The 16,815-nt window shown below is 38.4% G+C and overlaps 1 pseudogene; it reads left to right on the top strand.

Moving 5' to 3' along the window:
* The first annotated feature begins 15,205 nt into the window (after positions 1-15,205).
* LOC120273189 lies at positions 15,206-16,454 on the top strand (annotated as a pseudogene).
* The last annotated feature ends 361 nt before the right edge of the window (positions 16,455-16,815 follow it).

Below are 16,815 nucleotides of genomic sequence, written 5' to 3'. Positions count from 1 at the left end.
TGCATCTCAAGAGTTGAGGAGCAAGTCATCCAGAGATATACACGGCGCAGACAAAGAGATACATGGTCATAGGGGTGGTAACGGGGCGGGGCGGGGATGCCCCTCCCCGTCCCGGTCCCCGTCCCCGTCAATGGCGGGGACGGGGATTCCCCATCCCCAATTGCCCGACGGAGGGAATTCTCTTCCCCATCCCCATCCCCGCGGGGATTCCCTCCCCGCGGGGATCCCCATGAGGATTCTCTAGTTGTAAAATTATTATTACATATTGGAACATAAAAATAACTCAACATAAATTATACATAAAATTATGATAAGATCAAAACTACTTAACATGGGGCTCTTATATCTAATTTTAATTGTTATTAGTTTAAAATAAATAGTTTATGTGATTAGCGCAGTTAAATTAAAATTAGAGGTTTTTATATTATTACCTAGGCCATTGAATTTTTTTATGTTGGAAAAATTATACATACATATACACACAATATATATATATATATATATATATGTATTTTAATCGGGTCGGGGATCCCCACGGGGTGGGGAGGGCATTCCCTGTCCCCATCCCCATCCCCATTTAGGAAACGGGGCCGGATTGGCCCCCATCCCCACCCCTAAGGGGGAGGGATTCGGGGAATCCCCATCCCCGTCGGGTCAGGTCCCCACAGGGATCGGGGATTCCCCGCCCCATTACCACCCCTACATGGTCATGTACACATAGCCATGTAACCTTAGAGATTATGGTTTTGAATTCATCTAGTGATTTACACGAGCAAGGTATACGCTTGTGTGCTTCCCCATGTACTTACTCAATTCTTAGGGGATATAAAAAGAAATTTGAAAAATGGTATCAAGGAGGCCAGTTTTTGGGAAAGTGCTTTTGAACGACATCTAGGGTTTCGAGGCGAGTTCAAGGAAGAAGAGGAAGTTCGAAGGAGTCGCTTGAGTGATGCTTGAAGATGACAATATCAGCTCACATTGATTCCTTCATAGAAGACATTGAGAGGGGGTTCTTCTTCCATGGATATTGTTCTAGAGCTTTATTCCTTTTGTTTTGAGATGAATATGAACCCCACGGAGGGCTAACTTCCTTGGGTGTTCAAATTTGATGTACTTTGGGATAATTACATTTTTATATAACTATTAATATAGTTTTCCTTCGAATTATTGGGTTCATCTATGTTGTTTATATATAAATAATATAACATATATATCCTAATAGAACCCAAATTCCAATTTAATTAAAATTTAAATATATCTTAATCTTAATTAAAATTTAAATGTCCTAATTGATTTTGGATTTCCCCTTTAAAATAAATTATTTGGTTGTCTTGGATTAGAATACAAATACCGAGGCAAATAATAAAAAAATACAGATTACAAAATTGCCCCTGAAAACTTATCTAGAGGCAAAATGCCAATTACAAGATTGCCCTTGAGAACACATATCTCAAGTCAATCTCAAATCTCAGGATAGCTCAAATACACATCCCAAGGCAATCCTAAATCTCATATAACCTGAGAAAGTGCAAATCCTAAGGTACCCAAGCACATATCCCGAGGCAAATTGGATTAATTGAATTTTGAAAAAATTACTATTTAGCCCCTTTCCCTCCACGGCCGCCTCTTCACTGGTCCTCTTTTGACCTCACCCCTGCGATCTCCTCGATGTCGGCCTTGACCCTCGCCCCTCACCCTCTTTTCACCGGCCCGATCTCCTCCCTCTATTCCTCACCGAGCTCGATCTCGATAAAAACTGTAACCCTAACCCTAACCCTAATTCCACGCCTTCTCTGTAGCCGATCCCGATCTGATCAACGCCAAGATGGACTCCCAATAATCCCCAGTTGCCGTTGATCTTCCCTTCCTCGTTCTTCACATTCATCTATTCCTCGATTGCTCCGTTTGGCTCATCAATCTCGTTGTTATGGTGATTCGTGTCACCATTTCCTACTCTGGCTTCCTTGCCAGCCACGTCCGTTCCGGCTTCACTACGACGCTGCACCATACCGGAACTTCAATGACTACGCTGTCTGATTTCTCTGCTCCTTGTTCTCCTCCCCCTCCCATGGCACCACAACCATTACTCATTCTTATCCTCTCACTCCTAATTCTTTTGAAGAAGACTATCATGTCAACCCTCTTTCTAAAGATCTTCATGGCAAGATCGTTCGCCAGGTTGAGTATTATTTTAGTGATGAAAATCTACCTACAGATATATTTCTGTTGAAACAGATGAAGAAGGATAAGCCAGGATTTGTGCCCATTGCACTTATTGCATCTTTCAGGAAAATGAAAAAGCTTGTACATGATCTCTTTTGATTGAGGCAGCACTCTAGACATCGATTGAGCTTGTTGTTAGTTCAGATGGAAAAGGAGTAAAAAGATCAAAGCCATTGCCCATTACTGAAATAAATGATGCAAAAGCACGAACTATACTTGGCTAATTTTGTGATGGCATGTGGAGATACAAGTGTGAAGCCGTCACTCCTCCTCAGACAGTTATCTACAAGTCTTGCAGGAGTAGCATTTGAATGGTATGCGAGTCTGTAACCCGAGTCAATCAAACATGTCAACAGCTAAAAGATGCCTTTCGAAAGTACGGTTCGGGGGCATAAGTGATAAAATCACAATTGATGTGCTCGAAGCCACTCACCAATATAAAGATGAAAAAGTAGTCGATTATATTATGAGATGGAGGAACTTGAGCATTAAATGTGAAGAACCACTTGATCAGCCACAGGCAGTGGGTTTACTGCTCAGGAACATTGATAGTTGGATGTCACCTTTCCTGAGTACATCTGGCATCACTACATTCCAAGGCTTAATCTCACAAGCTAAGAAATTGGAAAGGACCAACACGAAAAGTGTTATCCAATTTCCAGACCACTTCAAAGAATGATAGAGACAAATCCAAGAGGACGAGGCGTCAAGTACATTGCTACAACCTTCAACGTTGAGAAAGGGAAAGGCGTAGCGGAGCCCCATAAGCTGGAACAAGCTAAAACACCTGGCTTAGGTAGACAATGAATTAAGACCACTTCCTTCCTTGAAGGATAGGATGAATAAGAAGTATTCCTTCATAAGAGACAAAGTATATAAAATCTTCAAAGATGTTGTGAGAGAAGGTCTACAGCTCCCTGAATGCAAAAGGCCTGAAGAGCAAAGCAAGAAGGACCACCCCAATTACTGTCCATATCATAGGGTGTTGGGATATACAATAGAAAACTGCTATGTTTTCAAGGACTGGGTTGAGCGACAATACCAAGAGGGCAAAATCACCCTCTCAAAGAGCATTTTGTCCTAGCAACCAGCTGAACATACACATTATGTAACTACCCTAAACCAAGAGGGATTTTCCCAAGGAGAAGTCACAGTGGTTGGCAATAAAGTGATACTTCCATCGATAGAAGATGATAAACCTTTTGCTGTTCCAGAAGAGTTATGGGAAGTATTTATATCCAAAAGATCAATGAAGATGTTGAAAAAGTTGGCTGAACTCCCAGGGATCGCTTGGAAACGCTCTCAAGAACCTCCTAAAGGTCACCCTATAAAACAATCAAAGAAGAAGAACAAGAAGATAAAGCAAAAGCGCGAACAATCAAAGGTCAAGAAATCCATTATTGAGGAATATATAGAGACCCTTGACGAATATGAGCAGAAGGAAAGGGTTTTGATTACCATCAGAGATTATTTTCCCGAAGAAGTCGAAGAATTACTCGGGAAATTAGCTGAGGAAATTGTTGAAAATAAAGAATATGTGCAAGTGGAGACTTGTAGCGTTATTTCAGGAGGAGAATACCCTCTATATAACCTAAAAGATGATGATAATGATGAATATGATAGATTCTTTGAGCCAGAAGAGTCATATGACCGTTATGGCTGGCTCTATATCATCAAGAAGCAGAGAAAGAAGATAGCATTCAGGGAGAGAGCAAATAGGGAGAACGCTAGCTCTTGGAGCCCTACCAACAAATAAAGCCCAAAGAACTATATTACATTCTAAAGACCCCAAAATATAAGGTCTTGAGAAAATCTATGCCTGTTGAAAACATCCCTACTTTTATTCAAAGGCTGATAGAGGAGTCAGCAAATAAGTTATTGCAGTTACATATTGAAGATGCTAAGTGGGATGAATCTGGGACGTACCCTCCAGAAATCATCATGAAAAAATTCTGTCTCCGAGGTCATGGATTCTCTAGCTCCTGCTAAAGCAACAAATGCTAAGGAAAGATTTATCTTTCAGGCTATCAAAATAAAAAAAGATAAGAGGAAAGAGCTCTTTGATCAAGCCATAAAAAAAGGATTGGATTTGCCTAAACCCAAAAGGTCATGCTTGATGCATCTTAATAGTCATCCAAACTACTGTCAATATCATAGGATTGTAGGATACACCATAGAAGAATGTTTAACTTTCCAAAAATGGTTGCAAAGACATGTTTCCATGGGAAATTTGACACTCAAAGAGGACTACTTTAAAGAAAGAGGTGAATGTTATGCCATAGCTGCTCATGATGATTTAGAAGACTAGCTGAACTTCCCTAATGGACAAGATGAAGTACCATAACATGTACATTAGATGCAGCTCAGAACTGGGAAGACACTTCAACCAAGACAGGCTCCCAGTTCAAATAACCGAAATATAGGGAAGATAATTGAAGAAGATAATGTCTCCCCAAATAAACCCTTGAAAAAGGCAAATTATAACATTTTGGCACATTTGAAGAAGGTCCCAGCACTCCTTAGAATGTGCAATGCATTGATGATGTCAACTAAAGTTAAGGATTCTTTAATACATGCTTTACAAAATCCTCTGGAATATCAAGCATACTTTGCCGAGGTCAACATGAAAGAGGCTCTGTATGCATTCCATACATCTTTAGTGTCCTTCACAGATGAAGATTTGTTTCTTGGAACTATGACACACAACAAACCGCTATATGTGACAGGATTTTGTGACGGAGTAAAAATCAGGTGGGTTTTGATTAATCCAGGGTCTCCTGTGAATTTAATGACCCTCAACATTTTCCGAGCATTGGCTCTTGAAATATGCCACATATCTCTGGAGAAGAACATCATTCAGGGTTTCAATCAATACAGCCAAAAGGCATTAGGGTCAATCACTCTCCCCATTAAATTTGGAAAGATAACATCTGACGTGAAATTCCATGTAATTGACGCTGATGCTTCCTATCAAGCCCTCTTAGGAAGGCCATGGATTCATGAAAACTAGCTAGTCCATTCAACACTTCATTAATGCGTAAAGTACCTGGTGGATGGGGAAGAGTTCAGAATTAATGGAGAGATCCAACCCTTTGGCATCCATGAAATACACTATGAGAATGCGAGGTATTATCTTAGCACATCCAAAGGGGACAAATCAACTAAAGGGGGTAAATTTCCAAGTCATGGAGAAGATTCTTTAATGAAGACAGCCAAAACTACTCCTATGCTCCTAAAGAGAGAACCAGTGCCACCTCACTTTGGTAGCGATAATGAGTCATCAAAAGATGAAAGTGATGTGGATATACACCAAAGCAATGGTTAAGTTGAAAGATCTACTCAAGAAAATGCGTTGTACATTATAAGGATTTCTTATGGACTCTACAAATCTTTGGATGATTTAAATTTAAATACAGTTGAGCATCTGAAGACATTTTATGTGCCAGCTCAGCATGAAAAGGAGAAAGGCATTCTTTTTTACAAGGTCAAGAGCAAAAAGATCTTAAATGATGATATTATAAATATTGAAGAAATAGAAGATAATGAAGTTCAACCCATAAACTTCCCAAGCCATTACCCCGACAAGCTCGGGACAATAGTTGAGAAGTTTGGAGGCAAAATCAAGTAGTCGAGGAAGTCATATCAGAGCTTCCGTTGATTGTGGGATCCTACACATGTGGATAAGAGAGGAATAGGTTTCTCCGAGTCTTGCAGGCACTCATGTTACATAGTAACATCCTAGGAGAAAGAAGAAGAAATCAAGATGAAGAATGCACTACTCGAACTAGAAGACGGAGGACAAGCAACAATTGATGAGCTGGTTGGAATTGACTTGGGAAGTGATAAGGACCCGAGGCCAACTTTCCTAAGTGCACAACTATCAGAAGAAGAAAAAGCATCATTCAAGGCTCTTTTGAAGAAGCATATTGACTGCTTTGCCTCAGACTATAATAAAATGCCACGATTAGATGATGAGGTAGCTGTTCACAGACTGACCATTAATCCTAATGCTACTCCAATCAAACAGGCACTGAGGAAGATGAAGTTTGACCTAGAAAAAAGGGTGATAGAAGAGACAAAGAAGTTGATTGAAGCAGATTTTATCAGAGAAGAGAAGTACCCTGATTGGATAGTTAGCATAGTCCCCGTGAAAAAGAAGAATGGGCAAATACGGATATGTGCAAACTTCAGAGACCTGAATAAGGCATATCCTAAGGATGATTTTCCCCTTCCAATTATAGAGATCATGATCGATAACACCTCAGGGTACGAGATGTTTTCCTTTATGGATGGATATTATAGATACAATCAAATCAAAATACATCCAGATGATCAGAAGAATACTACTTTCTGAACACCTATGGGCATCTATTATTATAGGGTAATGCCTTTCGGACTAAAGAATGCGGGAGCAACATATCAAAGGTCTATGACCAAATATTTGATGATTTAATTCACAAAGTTATCAAATGCTATATGGATGATCTTGTGGTTAAAACAAATTCCAAAGACAAGCATCATGATGATCTGAGGACAGTCTTCACACGCCTCAGAAAATACAAGTTGAAAATGAATCCCATGAAGTGTGCTTTTGGAGTTCTCTCTGGGAAATTCTTAGGCTTCATCGTGAGCCATCGGGGAATAGAGATAGATATTTCCAAGATAAAGGCAATCCTGGAAATGCCACCTCCTTAGACACTAAAAGCAGCTGCGCTCCTTCCAAGGGCATTTAGCATGTATCAGGAGATTCATTTTCAACCACTCTGGAAGATGTAAGCCCTTATCTAAACTAGTCAAGAAAAATGCGCCTTTCAATTGCGATGATCAATGTCAGAGAGATTTCGAAAACATCAAACAGTACTTGCTGAATCCATCGATACTGGCAGCCCCAATCCATGGAAAGCCTCTGATCTTATATACTATTGCATTGGAAGAGTCTTTGGGAGCTATATTGGCCTAGAACAATGAAGAAGGCAAAGAAAATGCATTATATTACCTCAGTAGAATGTTGATAGGAGCTGAAAGTAAATACATGCCAATTTAAAAGCATTGCATAACTTTGTTTTTGCAGTCAACAAGTTGAGACACTACTTGTTAGCGCATAAAGTAATACTCATATCAAAAATAGATCCACTCAAATACCTTATGATGAGGCTGTTGTTAATGGGAAGACTCGCAAAATGGGCGTTGATTTTGATGTAATTTGACATAACATACACTCCAAAGAAGGCTATTAAGGGGCAGGCGTTGGCAGACTTTCTAGCAGCACATCCTCTCCCTGATGATTCACCACTTAATTTTGATCGTCCCAATAAAGAGACATTAACAGTGGAAGAAGCAAGGTGGCGATTATACTTTGACGGAGAGTCATCTATAAAGCCGATACTTATGTCCCAGATTCCATAAATCAAAGCTGGGATAGGACTCGTATTCGTCAAACTGGAAGGGGGAATCCTCAGATATACTCTATCCCTTACGAAGCCATGTACAAACAATGAGGCAAAATATGAAGCTCTCATAGCTGGTTTGGAACTCGTAATTAAAATGGGGATCCAAGACATACACATATTTGGAGACTCGTAACTCATTATGAAGCAAGTCGAAGGAGAGTATAAGATATACAAACCTGAACTTCTTAAATATTACAAGAAGGTCAGAAAAGTGATGAAGAAACTTCTCCAGGTATAGTTGAGGAGGCCTTCAAGATCAGAAAATGGAGAAGCCGATTCTTTAGCAAAAGTAGCAAAAGAGCTGACGAATCCAAATCACGAAGAAATCCATATAACCATAAGAAATAGAAGACCCATTAGTACAATCTCCGACGATGTAGAAGAGGAAAATGCTGGGGGCAAAGAGGAAGTCTTCACTCTCGAAATGTCAGAGAAAGATTGGAGGCAACCATTCATAGAATATCTAAAATATGATAAACTCTTAGATGATAAATCAAAAGGTCTTCAGATAAAGGGAAAAGCCCTAAAATTCATCCTCATAAATGATATATTGTACCGCAGGTCATATGATCAACTACTACTGTGGTGTCTTTCATATGACGAAGACCAAGAAGTTATGAATGATGTACATTCCAGGATATGCGGTGCGCACCAATCCGGACCCAAGATGCAACTCAAGATCAAACACTTGGGATATTATTGGCTAACCAAGGTCAGGGATCGCATCAATTATGCCAAAAGGTGTCACTTATGCCAGATACATGGAGATTTTATTCATCAACATCCAAATCCTTTACACCCCACAGCCTCATCATGGCACTTTGAGATATGGGGAATGGATGTAGTCGGTCCTATTGAACCACCATCACCTTTGGGACATCGGTTCATATTGGTTGTAACAGATTACTTCTCCAGATGGGACAGAAGCAATACCCATTGAGAGAAGTTAATACTGAGAATATCCTCAAATTTTTCAAGGAAAACATCTTATACAGATTTGGGACTCCAAGAAGAATTATTTCAGATAATGGCCTCACTTTCAGAAGCTTCAAGGTTGGGAGATTCACACAACACCATAAAATAGACTAGAGATATACATTTATCTATAACACTAGAGAAAATGGGTTGGAAGAAGCATTCAACAAAACCCTCTCAAAGCTATTGAAGAAAGCAGTGTCCAAGAACAAAAAGGATTGGCATGAAAGATTCCCGGAGATGCTATGGGCATACGGCATTACCTATAGGACTCCGACACAATGCACGCCATATTCTTTGGTGTTTGGAACTAAAGATGTCTTACCTCTCAAAATCCAGATACCCTCCCTAAGAATGGCAGTGCAAAATGAAATCTCTAATGAAGATAACGTTTAGCTACACTTGGATGAGTTGGACTCTCTTGACGAAAAAAGGTTAGGAGTGCAACGGAATCTTGAAGTCTACAAAGCAAAAATATCTCAAGCCTACAACAAGATGGCTTGCTTCCAGACTTTTACCAAAGGAGAGATGGCCCTTGTCCTTAGAAGACCTATCATCACCAACAAAAAGGCCGGGGGCAAATTCAAAGGAAATTGGTAAGGCCCTTATGTTGTGGAGATAGTCTACGAAGAAGGCGCGTATCAACTTATTAATGCCAATAGAGAAAGACCAATGCCGCCCATCAATGGCCGTTTCCTAAAGAAATACTATGTTTAATGTAAAAATGTTTGCCTATGACGAAACGTCTGGTCCCTCACAGGTGTTGACTAGTCATGTACAATTAAATGTATTTCTTGAGGCAAAACATTCATTTTCATGCATTTTTGTACTAAACTCATTTTTGTACTAAAATTTGTTGAACGAAATAAAGTGACATGTATTTGTCTATGACGGAACATCCGGCTCCATGTAGATCGGTCATGGACAATTAGGCATCCTTACTGAGGCAAATACATCGGTCCCTGTGTTTTCCCAAAAAGACACAAAAAAAATATAACAAAAAACAAAAATAATAATATGGTAAAAAAAATAAAAAACTAAACAAACAGACAAAAAAAAAATACAAAACAAAAGAAAAGAGAAAAAAAAAATCATGATTTCAATTCTCCAAGTATTCTATTAAAAATAAAGAGGCATGAGAAAAGAGAAAAGAAAAGAGCTAAGGTTTATTCAAATCAAATGTTCATAATCAATGTCTTAAAATCAATTACCAAAGCATAAACAAACTAAGAAAGCAAACTAAGAAAGAAAGGAGGAAGGCTCTTTAATGCCCAGTAAATTTCAACAATGATTCTTTTGCTTCCTCCGACTCATCAAGCCATTTTGTGAAAATAGCCATAAGATGAGTATCTGAGTTATCTTCTTGATCCTTAGCAAGCTGTATTTTGGCCTCATCCAACGCAACTTGAAGCTTTGCTTGTGTAGGCTCAGAAGCTTCAAATAGGTTTGTTGAAGCCGCTATCTTTTTACCCAAAGTCTTTCATTGTGCCTTGAATCTCATGAAGCTTAGCCTAAAGTTGATGTTCCCATCTCAGCAAGTTTCTGATACTCCTCCTTATTCACATTTATGTCATTAGCCCAATTTGTACTACGTTTGTTAAGACGCTTAAGTGCCAAAGTTCTTTCATGCACGCATATCTTGGCTTGTTTGACTACAGATTTCAAGCTTGAACATTAGGATCCTCTGAGGTTTCTTTAGCATAGGCTGCACATCAAGCAATCCTCTCTATGAAAGGCTCCAGACTGGTCAAATCAATGTTGAAAGGTTCAAAAAGTAATTTTCGACTCCTTCACTTTGTTGATAATGCTTTGGTAGTTGTGATAGTTGAGGGACTTGATATTGTTGATCATCTCGTCTCGTGGGCGTAACACTACATTTGGTATATTATTTGAACCTACAAAGAGGATATACAAATAAATTTTGACATTCGAAAAAAAACCTTGGCCTTGCTTAGACGATGTTGCAAGTCCGACATCGGTATTAACGCCATCACCTTCTAATCCTGCTATAGGAACAGGAGAAGGATGTTGTCTTGAAGGCTGGAAGTTGTCATCCTTTTGAGCAACTAAAATTCCAAAGAAAGACTGTCAATATTCATAAAAATAAAAATAAAAATAAAACCTTGATCTTGCTTTGGCAAACTTGCAACCCCAATGTCGACATTAGTGTCACCACTTTCCAATTCCTCGGTGGGAGTATTAATGTCCTTGGTAATTTCTTGGACGACTAAAAAAATGTATACATGTTGATTCATGCACGAATAAATAAATAAATAAATAAATAAATATATAAATAAATAAAAACCTTTGTTCTACACTGCTGGAGATGTGTTGTCAACATCTACGTTACCACTATTATGAGGCTGGCTTTCAATGTTAGCATTTTTGTTATCACGAGGTGCACTCTCAACGTCAGCATTACCATCATCACTCTCCAATTTTCTCCATTGAAGAGGGGGCATCTCTTATGAAATTTGCAGAAGGAATTTGATTAAAACGATGAAGTACTTTCATTCTCTTAAACAACTAAAAAAAAAACCTTCTTAGATTATTGGTTGGTCTGCGGTGGTTCATTTTCCAGGGAACCCGGTGTATCCCCTAACAGAAAAAATTTAAATAAATAAGGGGCGAAAAGAAAATAATAGAAAAAAATAATGATAGTAATACCTTGTAGTGGATCGGGAGGAGCTTTTTTAATCCCTAGTATTTTCCTTTACTCCAATGTTTTCTTCCATCCCAACATTGTCGCCGACTTCAATGTTCTCTTCTGCGCCAACACTTAAACCTTGTGTGTTTACTTGATCTGGAGATAAGATGTCATCAAGTTCATTCAAAATGTAAAGATGAAAGAGAAGGAGAAAGAGAAAGAGAGAGTCTATGTGCATATCTCTAGACCTGATGGAGGAACATCATCAATCCTTGGAGGATTGTGAATAACCCTAACATTTTCCAATGGGGAGTCACGAATTTGTATGCCTGGTGACCAAATATTTTTAGTCAAATAGAGATTCAAATTTTGAGTCAAATAACAAACTCTGAATTTTACAATTAAAATTTAGCTTTTAAATCAAATAAAGGTTCAGACTTTGAGTCAAAATTGAGGCTTTAAGTCAAACAAAAAATCTCATGATATGTACAAAGTTAGGTTTTGAGTCAAAATTTAGGCTTTGAGTCAAATAAATAGTGTGAAGTTACAAAGTTAGACTTTGAGTAGGACAAAAAAACATGAAAGAAAAAAAGAAATCTTCAGAATTTCTGAATTTCTAAAAAAAATCGTGAAGAAAAAAGACATCTTCAGAGTTTTTGAGTTTCAAAAAAAAATCTTGAAGAAAAAAGAAATCTTCAGAGTTTCTGAATTTCAAAAAAAAAATCGTGAAGAAAAAAAGAAATCTTTAGAATTTTTGAATTTAAAAAAATCATTAAGGAAAATAAATAAAGAAAAAGCAAACTTTTTAGTTTTTCAAATATATAATACTAATAATAAATAAATGAATAAATAAGTAGAGTTGGCATACCTTCAGTTCTTTGTTGTTTTGCTGGAACAATTGAGTCAACAGTAGGGGCAGTATGATCAATGAATACGCTCTCATTAATAAATCTGTACCTCTTAGAAGATTTCCCTCGTCCCTATTAATGACTCTCCTATCTCTGAAGTCATCTTGGATCAAAGATGAATAGTTCATTTGAAAAAAGGCTTCAACAGTCCTTAACCATTTTTGTGCATAGACAAGTATAAGTCTTCCCTTTCTGTCATGCTCAGGGATGTAGAATGAGCTAAATGTTTTCTGGTGGGAAAGATGAAGCCAATATCCCGCAAAGGTCCCGAGAGAGGGAGCCCTCCTAGGAACCTCAATATACGCCGGGGTGTGCTGATTGTATCCAAATTAGTGCCCAAATCGGTGTTGATTGTAAGGTTCTGCAAAGAGATCTACACACTAAAGCAAAAGGACTCCACAACGAAGATTCATCACATATTCCATGGTATATGAATCTAATACTTTTGGGCCCAGCTGGATATCTGGAATCTCATACTGCCTTGTTATTAAAATGCATGAACAAGAAAGGGTGGGATATGAAATTGTCTTCATGTCGGATGAATTTCCTCACATTCAAAGGATTGACAAACAAAGTTACAGCGAAATTCATGAATTGCAACATTTTTTGTATTCTCAGCAACCTAGGGATGCTCGAAGTATTATCATCTATTTTTCCTCTTAAGATATATGCCTCGAAAAATAATAACCAGCCCAAGCATATAAGAAGTGAGCAGGGAATATTGTGGTAGAGAATCCGGGGCCTTTTCTGTGATTGGCCATGGCATTTAAGCCCAAAGTATAAGCACTCTAGCACTGCGGGGGCAAAAGCTACTCTCCTCCCATGTTCGATGTTGCATGCCATCATAAAAACACCCGGGTCTAATCACCTTGCGATTGCCCGGCATAATAAAAAAAAAAATCCAAAATCCTATAAATGCAACTAAATCTGCTTTGGAAACGGGCTTTGGAGGAGGATTAGAAGTCGACTCATACTGGGAATTAAGTCTTGATTTACTAAAAAAAATTCCACCCAATCCTCAAAAAATACATCTTTGCCAGCACTTCGCTTCAAGAGCCATTGAAAGATGTTGAAAAGATTTCTCAAAATAGAAAATTCAGGATCATACCTTTGGCAGATTGTGTCATTAGGAGGTATGACTTCATCATAGATGTTTCCGGTAATTAGAAGTCCTCCCAATTCCTTGATATCCTATAATGAAATCCCAACTTCTCCGTGCAAGAAGTGGAAAGTATTAGTTGCGGGACACCACTTTCTCTATTAATGCTTTGTAAAAATTCAAGTGAAAGTCATAGTGGCCGACTGAAGCCACAATCCTCCCACCAATTCTACTTCAGATAACTCCTTTGAGTAGTTATTGACCATGTATTTGGCCCACTCTGCATAATACGGAAGATCAATTAAACTATTTTGGATAGGCTCCTTACTCCTCCATCCCGGATGGTGGTTGATGATTTTAGATCCGAGGGTTTCAAATGTCGTCAAATCATTTATCTCTCCTTCAGGCTTCAGACAAATTGCATTAGTCAAGCTGTCCTCAAACCAACGGCATGTGTACAATTTGGAAATAGTCATACGATTTGGATAGCGCTTCACCCACTCTGATTGCTCTTCTCATTCATATATGATTGCGGGTTCAGCTTCAAAATCAAAGACAGGAGTGTGGCGCATGAAGACTTGACCTTGGGGGACCTCATTGAAATTTTGGGCCATATCCCAAAAAGGTTGAGAAATATTGACCATGACAAAAGAAAAGGGTTGGGAATTCCTACTTCTCTCACTCAATCTCACCAAAGAGAATTTTGTGAGAAAAGTACGAAGGGGGCATTTGTTTATATATAAATAATATAACATATATCCTAATAGAACCCAAATTCCAATTTAATTAAAATTTAAATATATCTTAATCTTAACTAAAATTTAAATGTCCTAATTGATTTTGGATTTCCCCTTTAAAATAAATTATTTGGTTGTCTTGGATTAGAATTCAAATCCCGAGGCAAATAATAAAAAAATGTAGATTACAAAATTGCCCTTGAAAACTTATCTCGAGGCAAAATGCCAATTATAAAATTGCCTTTGAGAACTTATCTCGAAGCAAAATGCAAATTACAAGATTTCCCTTGAGAAAACATATCTCAAGGCAATCTCAAATCTCAGGATAGCCCAAATACACATCCCGAGGCGATCTTAAATCTCATATAACTTGAGAAAGTGCAAATTCTTAGGTACCCAAACACATATCCCGAGGCAAATTGGATTAATTGAATTTTTAAAAAAATTAATTAAAATTTCAAATGTCCCCACCCTCACCCCGAGGAGGGGCATTGGGATTGAAGATAAGAACGAGCAAATCTTTTAAAAAGGGACAAGAAGAAAAAAAGGGATGATTCTTCCCTTTAAAAAGGAGACCCAAAAAAAAAACAAACAACGATCTTGATTGTCTAAAGCAGAAGTTAATCTTTTTATAATGGATATAGAAAGCCTTAGAACCCATCTTATTTTTTTTTATTATATGTCATGAAGCTTTAAAGGGGACATAAGTACACCTAGTTTTGAGGGAGTGTGAGGATGGGAGTTATAAGCAGTAAAAATAAAAATAAATAAATAAATGAGTGATATAAGTATTACATATTAATATATATTCCATAAAAAAATAATATAAAAACAAATAAAACTATTTAGGCCCTTTCCCTCCAAATCCGCTTTCACTGGTCCTCTTCTGACCTCACCCCTGCGATCTCCTCGATGTTGGCCTCTCCCCTCGCCCCTCACCCTGTTTTCACCGGCTCGATCTCCTCCCTCTCTTCCTCACCGAGCTCGCCCTCGGTAGGAAGCTGTAACCCTAACCCTAATTCCACACCTTCTTTGTCACTGATCCTGATATGACCAAAGCCAAGAGGAACTCCCAATAATCCCCGGTTGTCGTTGATCTTCCCTTCCTCGTTCTCCACCTTCATCTATTCCTCAATTGCTCCGTTTGGCTCATCAATCTCGTTGTTATGGTGATTCGTGTCACCATTTTCTACTCCGGCTTCCTTGCAGCCACGTCCGTTCTGACGTCACCGGCAGCGATGCACTATGTCGGAGCTTCAACGACTGCGTTGTCCGGTCCCTTTGGTCCTTGTTCTCCTCCTCCTAGTCCCCCATCCGAGGGCACCACATCCATTACTTGTTCGGATCCTCTCACTCCTTTTGATTCTTTTGAAGAAGACCAACCCGTCAACCCTATTTCTGAAGATCTTCTTGGCAAGATTGTTTGCCAGGTTGAGTATTATTTTAGTGATGAAAATCTGCCTACAGATAAATTTCTATTGAAATAGATGAAGAAGGATAAGCCAAGATTTGTGCACATTGCACTTATTGCATCTTTCAGGAAAATGAAAAAGCTTGTACAAGATCATTGTTTGATTGAGGCAATGCTCCAGACATCAACTGAGTTTGTTGTTAGTTCAGATGGAAAAGGAGTAAAAAGATAAAAGCCATTGCCAATTGCTGAAATAAATGATGCAAAAGCATGAACTATTCTGGTGGAGAATCTACCTCAGGATTATTCAACTGAAAATATGCAAAAGATCTTTGAAAATGTTGGAAAGATAAATGAGATTACTATTTGTGATCCTCATCTAGCAAAGGTATCAGCAAACAATAAAAAGGTGAAGCCAGTGAGCAGCAAGTTACATGCACTGATTGAGTACGAGACGGTTGAGACTGCAAATAGTGTTATGGCAATACTGAATGATGAAAAGAATTGAAGGACGGGGATGCGGGTTGAGATTCTTCTTGAGCGAATGAGAAAATATGGGCTTATACAAAAGGATCATAAGGAGACACTTTCTGAAAAAGAAGACTAGGACTGAAGAACCAAACACAGATGCTGCTTGTATTGATGGATGAAGTTCAAAAGCCACATATGATAATGTTGGGATGGGCAACAAAGGGGAAGAGGAGCATCTTCCTAGTGAAAAGGCAGGGCGAAGAGGTCGATACAAAAGCCGTGGAAGAGGTCAACTTCCTCAAAATTCAAATATGGTTGGTAATGATCATGGCTCTTCTTTGAGCTCTGAAATTGTGAGCAAACCTCTTTCTGGCCCAAAGATGCCAAATGGAACTAGAGGGTTTACAATGGGGTGAGGCAAACCAATTGTTTAGCACTACAATCAATCAGGATGTAAAGATAACAAGATGAGGGGAGAAAAATTATTCTCTTTGAAGTGGTTTCCTACACAATTTGTTTCAGCTTTCTTTTAATAACTTTTCAATCCACAAACAGGGATGACAAATGCAAAACATGTTGATTGTCTGTCTTTTTACTTGTACTCTATTTGCAAGTGAAAAATGTGAAAATAATACAATTTCTCAGCTAAAAAAAAGGGTGGATGCTTACTCATGTATTCACCAATATATATTAAAATAATAAATAAAAGAGAAGCATGCTACTGTATATCCACGTGCATTAAAAAGAAACAATCAAAAGGTGGATCCCACCAAGAAGAAATATACATGGTAAAAAAAAAAATTTAATATGACAAGTGAATTAGATTTCATGGGTGGTCTAGCTGTGTGAGGCTCAAGATGATATAAAAAAAATCTCTTGAAAATCAAGGTAAGC

This window comes from Dioscorea cayenensis, chromosome 12 (assembly GCF_009730915.1).
Source record: "Dioscorea cayenensis subsp. rotundata cultivar TDr96_F1 chromosome 12, TDr96_F1_v2_PseudoChromosome.rev07_lg8_w22 25.fasta, whole genome shotgun sequence".
Taxonomy (NCBI): Eukaryota; Viridiplantae; Streptophyta; class Magnoliopsida; order Dioscoreales; family Dioscoreaceae; genus Dioscorea; species Dioscorea cayenensis.
The sequence above is the reverse complement of the archived record's forward strand: the minus strand, read 5'-3'. Positions and strand labels throughout refer to the sequence as shown.